The sequence below is a fragment of the Labrus mixtus genome, chromosome 12, assembly GCF_963584025.1.
Source record: "Labrus mixtus chromosome 12, fLabMix1.1, whole genome shotgun sequence".
Lineage (NCBI taxonomy): Eukaryota > Metazoa > Chordata > Actinopteri > Labriformes > Labridae > Labrus > Labrus mixtus.
Genome location: NC_083623.1, coordinates 26,735,389 through 26,744,280, shown reverse-complemented (window position 1 = coordinate 26,744,280; position 8,892 = coordinate 26,735,389). Strand labels below are relative to the sequence as shown.

Sequence of the window (8,892 nt, the reverse complement as noted above, 5' to 3'; positions counted from 1 at the left end):
GGCTGTGTGCTGAGTCCTATGCTGTTTACACTTTGGACTTTGTGACTGCTTCTGCATTCACACCGCCAATTCTCAAATTGAATTTGCTGACGATACCATGAAGTTAGACTAATCACAAACAACAACAAAGCTGCCTACAGGAGTGAGGTAGAACTTCTGGCTGGATGGTGTGTTGATAACAACCTTATCCGGAACCTATACAAAACACAGGAGTTGATTAAAGACTTCAGGAGACCAACGCGGACTGTCCACGCCCCTCTCCACATACAGGGAAAAGCAATGGAGATAGAAGGGAGTCAACGTGTCTTAATACATGCGGTGGAACTCCAACAGAGACTCTTCTTCCTGCTTCATCCCGAGGTAGCTGAAGAAGGTCCAACTACCAAAGACATTGCTGCTCAACGTCTACAGGACCACCATAGAGAGCATCCTGACTCTCACTCTGCCATCTTGTGTCACTGTACACCAGCTGAAGGCAGCCCAACACGTTAGTAAATGGACTTAAGCTTGTATAGCTTGACTGTCAAAGTAAGTAATCCGATTCATGCACATTCATACACCGCTGAAGAAGACATGTGGCTGCAGGAGCTGGGAATCAAACCATCCAGTCGAAGGATGACCGACTCTACCAACTGAGCCCCAACAGTCGCCCCACAGCTGTTGTGAGGATGGAGCTCCCCACTCTGGATACCATCTATTCCAGGACGAAGGCCACTAACATATGCATGGACGCCACACATTGGCAAACGGTTCAGGTCTGTAAAATCCAGCGCTAACAGACTCAGGAATAGCTGTTTTTTTTTCATCACACCACCACCCTATAACAAACTGCAGAAACAAGGAAACTCACACACACATACAAGACACAAACCAAAGACTGCACCCTTCTTAAGACTGCAGTACTCAAATTCAAATTACAGTGCAGCTTATTAACTTAATATCGGTTATAATTGCACATGGATTGCTTTCACCGACTTTAAAGACCTTCTATACCTGTTAACTGATCATCTTTGTGGTGTTCCTTTAGTGCACAGAGAGATATGTACTTTCACTGTACCCATATAGTGACATGGAGGTTAATTCTGATTGTGAGTCTTTATATAGTGAGTGTTTGATTTTTCAATCAATAGAAGCTTTTCCTCTTGTGAAATAATGAATAATTGAACCTTCCAGTTTGTTTTCTCTCCCCTGAAAGCAAAGTAAAAATAAACTGAAAGAGAAACAGAGAAATCTTGCTTCAGGGTCAGAGGTCACTCTCCACACAGTTCTGCCTGCAGCGGTGTCGGGCATCCATCTGGCATTAGGTTTTGTACAGGCAGTGAGAGCCAGCCATGACAAGACCTGCTGCCTCAGACAGCAGCGCATCGATCGGTGATTCATCTTCACATACAGCAGGTATCCTGTGTGGGCACAGTTCAGTATGTATGTTTACATCCTCTTTTCTGGAGAGCTGAAAATCCTGTTGGTGACGGACAGCTGATGCTGAGAGGACAAAATGTGAGGACAGATCCATGAAGTGTGAAAAAGAAGGAAATTAAAGACTGCCCTCTAGTGGTGATGCTGTAAATTACATCTGGGAAGTAGAAAGACATGAGTTGAATTTTTGCAAACAATCTTTATTTGTATTACCTTAAAATAAGATTTGGAGATCAGCGTGTTCAGTTGTGATGATTCCTTCACTTTACAAACCTGTCTGTTTTTGAATGTTTATGTCCACTGTGTGTGTATCTTAAGAATGTGTTGTTTTCTTTGATTTTATTGTATAGTGTTTTATGTTTTTATTATTTGAAAAATTTTCAACTTGAGCGCTCGGAGCAGCCACACAAAAAAGACGTTGGGCGCTGCGTTTATTTCTACTGAGGGCTTCACTACATGCTTCAATGGCACTATAACTGTCAATCCATTTTGGTGGAGTGCCACATATTTTCAAATGTCCCTGACTTCTTGAATTTCAATGTCTAATTAACGGCTTTCTTCATTCAGAGTGTCATTAAATAACCAGCCTGCCTGATACATTAAATCCATGTGAGAAATAAGAGAAACAGCAGCAGCTTCAACACAAGCAGAACATCTTCTGAGGTTTTGTGTCCTCACTGAGGGCACAATGGAAATTGTGTCTGCACTGTCAGCACTTTCGCTGAAATGCCGTTTCACATGACTGCATTTGCAATTTCGTTTTTATTGGACCCTTGCGAGATCATTTTCAAGAAGCGACGCAGGCTTGATTTTCTCTGGTATTATACACCACACTGTATAATCTGCATATCAATTTCCACAGAGCGAATACGCCTGCTTATCTGGCCCTCGTATGAGGAGGGAAGAGGAGCTATGATTTGTGCTAAGAGTTCTTTTTCGTGGAACAATAGCCACGGGGCAGCTTTGTGAAAATGGTTTCCACATAATTTGTCTGTTAACACCTTCACCTTCTCTCGGCTCGCAAATACTTGTTGTTGTTGTTTCATTCACCCGCAAGTCTGTGTTGGATTCATTTCCTCCACCAGTGGCTGCTTATGCTCTAATAGGTTATTTGTTACAGACTCAGACCAATGACTGTTAGGGCATAAACACACATAGAAGACTAACAGTACATGTGTGTGGAGGTGATTAAGGTTTTACTGTATCGTTAATCAGCTTTTTATTCATCAGAATCAGAATTAGCTTTATTGGCCAGGTATGCTTTCACACACAAGGAATTTAACTTTGGTGAACTATGCTCTCTTTGTACAAAGGTATAACATTGAATATCAACAATAAACACAAAATAAGTAAAGACTAATATACTTCTTTTCTGGTCCTTAACATGTCAGCGCTGACATCAACATCCACACCCACCTACCCAATTAAAACAATATAAAACAATAAGGAATATGCAATAAAATAAATTGTGTGTGTTCATGTGTGCATCTACCCATATATGTACAGTGTGTATATATATATGTGTGTATGTATGTGTGTATTGGTGTGTATGTGTATATACTGTATATGTGTGTATGTATGTGTGTACGTGTGTATGTATATATGTACATATATATATATATACATATATATATATATATGTATATATATGCCATCATCATTCAAGTTTGCTAAATGTCTTGTCTCTCGATCTGACAAGTGACTCTTTTTCTTCATCTGCTTATTTTATTACAATTTTTCTGTTTACTTTTTCTGGTTTACGGTTAAATGAAACCTGTTTGTTTGCAAATGTTCGCGGATTTGTTGAGCAACTGACTCTTTCCTTTGTTTACAATTTTTTTTCTCTTTTTCACTTATAAAGATTGGGGTGGGGGAGGGTGGGCTGGAACTGGTTTGATGGAGGTGAGAAGGGCTTTGTTTTTTCTTGTTTTGTTTTGTTTTGATCTGTTTTGTCCGGGTTTTATGGAGAGGTGCAGTGTATCTCTTGTGTTTTTGTTTGTCTGTTGGGTGTTACTATAATAAAAAATAAATTAAAAAAACACCTACCTACAAACATACATACTGTACATACGTACTGTACATGAATGGAGCGATGCATCATCACCTAAATACACACAAGCATATACATAGATACATCCGTACATACTAAAAATGCATCACGAGCTTAAGACTGATGGACTTGAGCTTGTATATTTCTTTTCTAGTCTTCTGACTACTCAAAGCTCTTTTACAGCGCAGGTCACACCTACACATTCACACACTGATGGTAGAGGTTGATATGTAAAGAGACCATCAGTATTTAACTTATCCTACACATTCAAACGCTGCACATACACACATGTTCATTCTCTGTAGATAATGATCTTTAACTCTGAATTATGTCTGATACTCATGTTGTCATTTTTTACTGTCTGTCTGCATGTGCTGCCACTGACAAGAGCTGCTTAATTGTTTTTTCGTTGTCTTTTATAGCAATGACAATATAAGATCGATTTTATTAATTTCATCCCATTTTAACATCCACTGACAAACTCATAAACATTCTTCACTTTTGAGTTCACAGACTTTTATTCATTCTCTTGAGAGATATGACCTTCTCCTACACCCTCAACCACACACAGGTTCATCCCTTTAAGGGTATTTACATGGACCTGTGTACATGCATTTCATATTTATCCCCCAAACCACACACACTTGATCATCATTTTGGGTTTTTTTCATCAAGTTGTTTTCCTCCCCCCTAACACACATGTTCACTTTCACACATTCAAGCTCTCCTCACATAATGGCTGAGAGGAAACACACTTTCCATCTCTGTTCCCAGCAGGTGTGTGCTGGTGCCCAGTGTGTCTGGATATGACTGGGAGGTAATGTGCTGGCATATTAGCTTATCTAGGAGTCCCAGGCTCTGAGTTTGATTGCCCCTTCCCCACCCCCCCTCACACCACCTCTAATGACATGCAAATCTTCAGCAGGGTCTGGAGGAAGGGCGTGCATTCAACCATTCATGCTTTTCTGTTGTTGCTAATTTGACTTGTACAGTAAAATGTGCCTTTATTTGTTCAATAGATCAAAAAGCTCAACATTTTGTAATAAAGGCTGGAGGAGCTGGTGTTTCATGACTTCAACATTTCCTGCCTCATTTTGGAAACATCAAATCTTTGACATTTGTGAGTACGAACAGTGAGTCTGTGATCCAGGCTGATAAGACAGGTGTATTTAGAGTAAATGAACATTGTGTATCCTTGCTTTAAGGTGTTTTCTTCTTCATGTCTCTCTCTTTATTCTCTCTTGCATTCTGGTGACATTTAGAGGGTTGACCTTATTGGTGACAAGAAATCCAACGCTGTGAAATTCATTAGAAGCGATGGGACCTTCAGTCAAGAATCACAAAGGATAACCTTTTGGATATTACCTGGCAGTGAGTAGAAGTGTCTACTTGTCCATTAGGCGGGGTCAGGATCTCTTGCAAGATTCTTCAGCAGCCACAAAAAGAAACGGGTTATAGTCGAGCTTCTGCTGATGTCATGGCAGGAAGAAACAATGACATGTTCTTACTTTCAGTGCTGTCTGTTTCAAAGAGATTACAATGTAAACATGGAGGAAGTCAAAATGGCGTCTCCTTCTGGTTTCTGAACAGCTGTTTGGAAGCCAATGCATGGCGGTTGCCATATTGGAAATACTGACTGATATCAAACTTTTGGTCATCTAGTGTTGCGACAATACCGACTGACCTAACACTTATTACTCTATCCTGCAGATGATCACTGACCAGGTGTAACAGATGATCACAGACCAGGTGTAACAGATGATCACAGACCAGGTGTAACAGATGATCACTGACCAGGTGTAACAGATGATCACAGACCAGGTGTAACAGATGATCACAGACCAGGTGTAACAGATGATCACAGACCAGGTGTAACAGATGATCACAGACCAGGTGTAACAGATGATCACTGACCAGGTGTAACAGATGATCACAGACCAGGTGTAACAGATGATCACAGACCAGGTGTAACAGATGATCACAGACCAGGTGTAACAGATGATCACAGACCAGGTGTAACAGATGATCACTGACCAGGTGTAACAGATGATCACAGACCAGGTGTAACAGATGATCACAGACCAGGTGTAACAGATGATCACTGACCAGGTGTAACAGATGATCACTGACCAGGTGTAACAGATGATCACAGACCAGGTGTAACAGATGATCACAGACCAGGTGTAACAGATGATCACAGACCAGGTGTAACAGATGATCACAGACCAGGTGTAACAGATGATCACTGACCAGGTGTAACAGATGATCACTGACCAGGTGTAACAGATGATCACAGACCAGGTGTAACATTGGGTAACTTCATTATTATTATAGGCTACAGCATGACTGTTTACTCTCTCATGATTATATATATTAAGAAATCAGCAGATTTAAACATGCAATTATTTAAACACAGGGAGAAGACTTTAAACAGCATCACTCCATTTCCTAATAAACACTTTAAGTAACTCCAGTTTTACGGCTTTCATCTGTAAAAAGCTTTCACGGGACATTTAACCACAGAAGCTGATGGAGCGAGAAATGCTGACTCCAGGGATATGACAGGAGGCTACAAGCAGCAGCGACGTATCCAAGATTGAAGCAGTAATTCTGTTTTATTCGCTTGGCTTGGGGCTCATTGATTAAATCATTATCACAACATTGATCTGGTGGAGATCACAGAAACAACCAGCACAGCAGTTGTGGTGGCTCTGCTGTAACTACGGCTGTAATCAGATCTAATCAAAGGGAGACTGTAATAGTATTGAACTGACTTAAATGAGCTTCATGTTTGGGATTGGAAACTAATGATACTGAATAATCATTACACTCAGTACACATGTTGGTACAGTCACCGTTTTTTTCAACTCAGGATTAAACTCAAGATTAATCATCATTGTTGTATTCTCACGTTTTCAGCAGCTGTTCATATCTTCAGTATAAACCAAAGGTTACAATGAGAACACCTTTATACTATTTGTTTGTATCTCTTTCCAGCAATATAGCAACAAAACATTATTGTTCCTTCCCCCAGAAGTTGATTTACTTGTATATTTCATCAACTGTTTTACCAAAAGTAAGCAACCTGCAGACTGTTTTTACTACAGGTAAGTATTGAAAGCTCCCTCAGCTTGAGAGTTAAGCGGGATAAAAGTGCTTTGCACCTTAAGAGAGGCCCAGCACGGTGAGGTTAGCTACAAGCAGTAAACGCTCACACTACATCCTGCTCTTTATAACATTTATGACTTCAATAGAAACCAATTCAGACAAAAACTACATATTTATTTAATGGCCCCTCCGTTTGAGTCCTGGATAGTCCGCCCTATGGAAAGCTTCCTCAGCCAGGGCATCGTGCAGGATCAAGCTCCCAGGGGAGGGAGTCTTTAGTCCAGAGAACATCACAGAGTGCTTGAACTAGAACAGTCTTTGCTGTAGCAGTTTGAAAAGCTCCTTTCCTTGAGGTCGTTGTCAACCTTCCTGTGTTCATGAATTTAAAGGAACTTTTCCACCAGTAACACTGCTGCTGCTGCGGCTGACTACCAGGTCTCAAAGAACGGAACAAGGAAGACTTTAGCCCCGTTTCCCCGGATCAGTACGGTTTGGTACAGTTTGGTTTGGTAAAGCCTGATCCTGTTTGCGTTTCCACAGCCAACCGTAGAACTAGTTTACCATATCTTCAAACTTTCCTATGCAGAGGAGGCCTCACAACTAATTCAACTGAGAACAGGTGCAGTCTGTGGGCTCCTTTATCTTTACTCTCTTGGATGTCGGGTCAAACATCCTGTGAACAATATGCCTTTAGAATCCACAGAAAACTAAGCAGCAGAGGTCATTTATTAAGTCAACGCTTCCTCTTCTCTCAAAGGTTATGGTGCATTTACAGAGAGTGATGAAGCCTCTCAAAGTCCTGGCTGTGTGGAGTTCTCTCTGTTTCTTTTAAGGTCAGGGTTTATTTGGAACTCCAGATTGATCCTCTTCACAGACCTTTCTAGGTGAGATTTATTAGAAGTTTTGATCCTGTTTTTAATTTACGTCTGCTCTCTGCATGAGATTTATTGTCAAAGATGGATTGACTGATTTTTCTAGTGCTTCTAGAGACGTCTGTGTGAGTGGCTCTGTCTCCTGCCCGGGGACTACACGTGTTAAGTTTTTTCTGAGCGCCAGCGTCTTCTTTCTCCGAGCGCTCAAGCTGAAAATCTTTCAAATTTCAGAAAGACACTGTTGACGTCACCAGCGCTCTTTTCAAAATGTCTGATATTCTCTGTATTTTTGCTGCCTACAGATCATGTCTTGCACCCACATGCTCTTTGCTCCATGTCTGATTGGGTAAAAAACAATCTAAAATAAAAAACACACAGTAAAAAGTGACAGAGCAGTGTCGGTCTAGAGCGACCATTGTCAACAGACGGTTGTCATAGAGACAGGACGGAGTTGCAGCGCTGTTCTTCTCAGCGCACAAATGCTTCATGCAAACACTCCCGAGCGCACAGTCAGCGCTTTTCTGACTGGAAAAAACACTATGTGGACACGGGGCCTTAATGAGTTCATAGCTAACTGGTGTAGCTACAAACAAATTGATTGTGTATCATCTTGACCTCACTTTTCTCCCTAAAAGAACAGCTCACAAACGTGGGTAAAGATTCAGTTTCCAGGAGTAGCGTCTAAAAAGAGAGACAGAGCATAAAGGAGAGGAACAACAACAACAACAAAGACTAGAACAGCTTCCTATGCTTTGGTCTCTCATTAGACAAAAATAAGAAAGACACATAGACACATTGTTTTACTCTGATGTATCTTATCACATGCATGTCTTACAATGTTAGGATTGAGGCTACAGTAATAACCTCTATATGAGCCTTTACACTCTGTTAGCTGACCTTGCCATTTAAACCCTCCAGCACTGCTGTAAAGATGTCTACAGCCGGTTTCCAGTCATCCAGCTGCTTCACCTCCTGGATCTCCTCCTGCTTATCCAGAAGTTTCTTCTTCTCTGTGTAGGGCACACTGGAGGTAAAGGCAGAAACATGTTTGAAAGTTTCCCCCTCTCACTCCACCACTTTTCTTTTGCTCTATATTCAAAAGTTGTGCAAAGTTTTTTTAGGGTTAGACCAAGAGTCACTGAAGTCCTGTGTTTCTCTGGAGTGTTGACAGTAACTCACTTCACTTCATAATGTATTTTCATGCCATGGATAAACAAAACATACTGTCAGCTTTAAACCCACTATTGTTTGGTAGAAGGCTGGAGAGGAGTGGAGTTTTCTGCTTTGACATGTGACATCCTGAAAAGAAAGAAACGTGCAGTCTGTAAGGTTTTACAGATGTTGGTTATCACAACAACACAATTTGACAGCAGAATCACTTGAGTCAAATGCAAAGCTCTTATCCAAAGTATTATTAAGAATGAAAAGTGCTCCATCTGCTGGTTA

At 40.9% G+C, this 8,892-nt stretch overlaps 1 long non-coding RNA gene across 1 annotated transcript in view; it reads right to left on the bottom strand.

The window, feature by feature from the left end:
- Nucleotides 1–7,955: 7,955 nt before the first annotated feature.
- Nucleotides 7,956–8,892, bottom strand: part of LOC132984580 (uncharacterized) — a 2,010-nt gene continuing 1,073 nt past the window's right edge. The window contains exons 2-3 of the long non-coding RNA XR_009674976.1: nucleotides 8,689–8,745; nucleotides 7,956–8,470 (exon numbers count right to left, since the gene is read on the bottom strand). This is a non-coding gene — a long non-coding RNA (uncharacterized LOC132984580). The remainder of the gene's footprint in view (nucleotides 8,471–8,688; nucleotides 8,746–8,892) is intronic.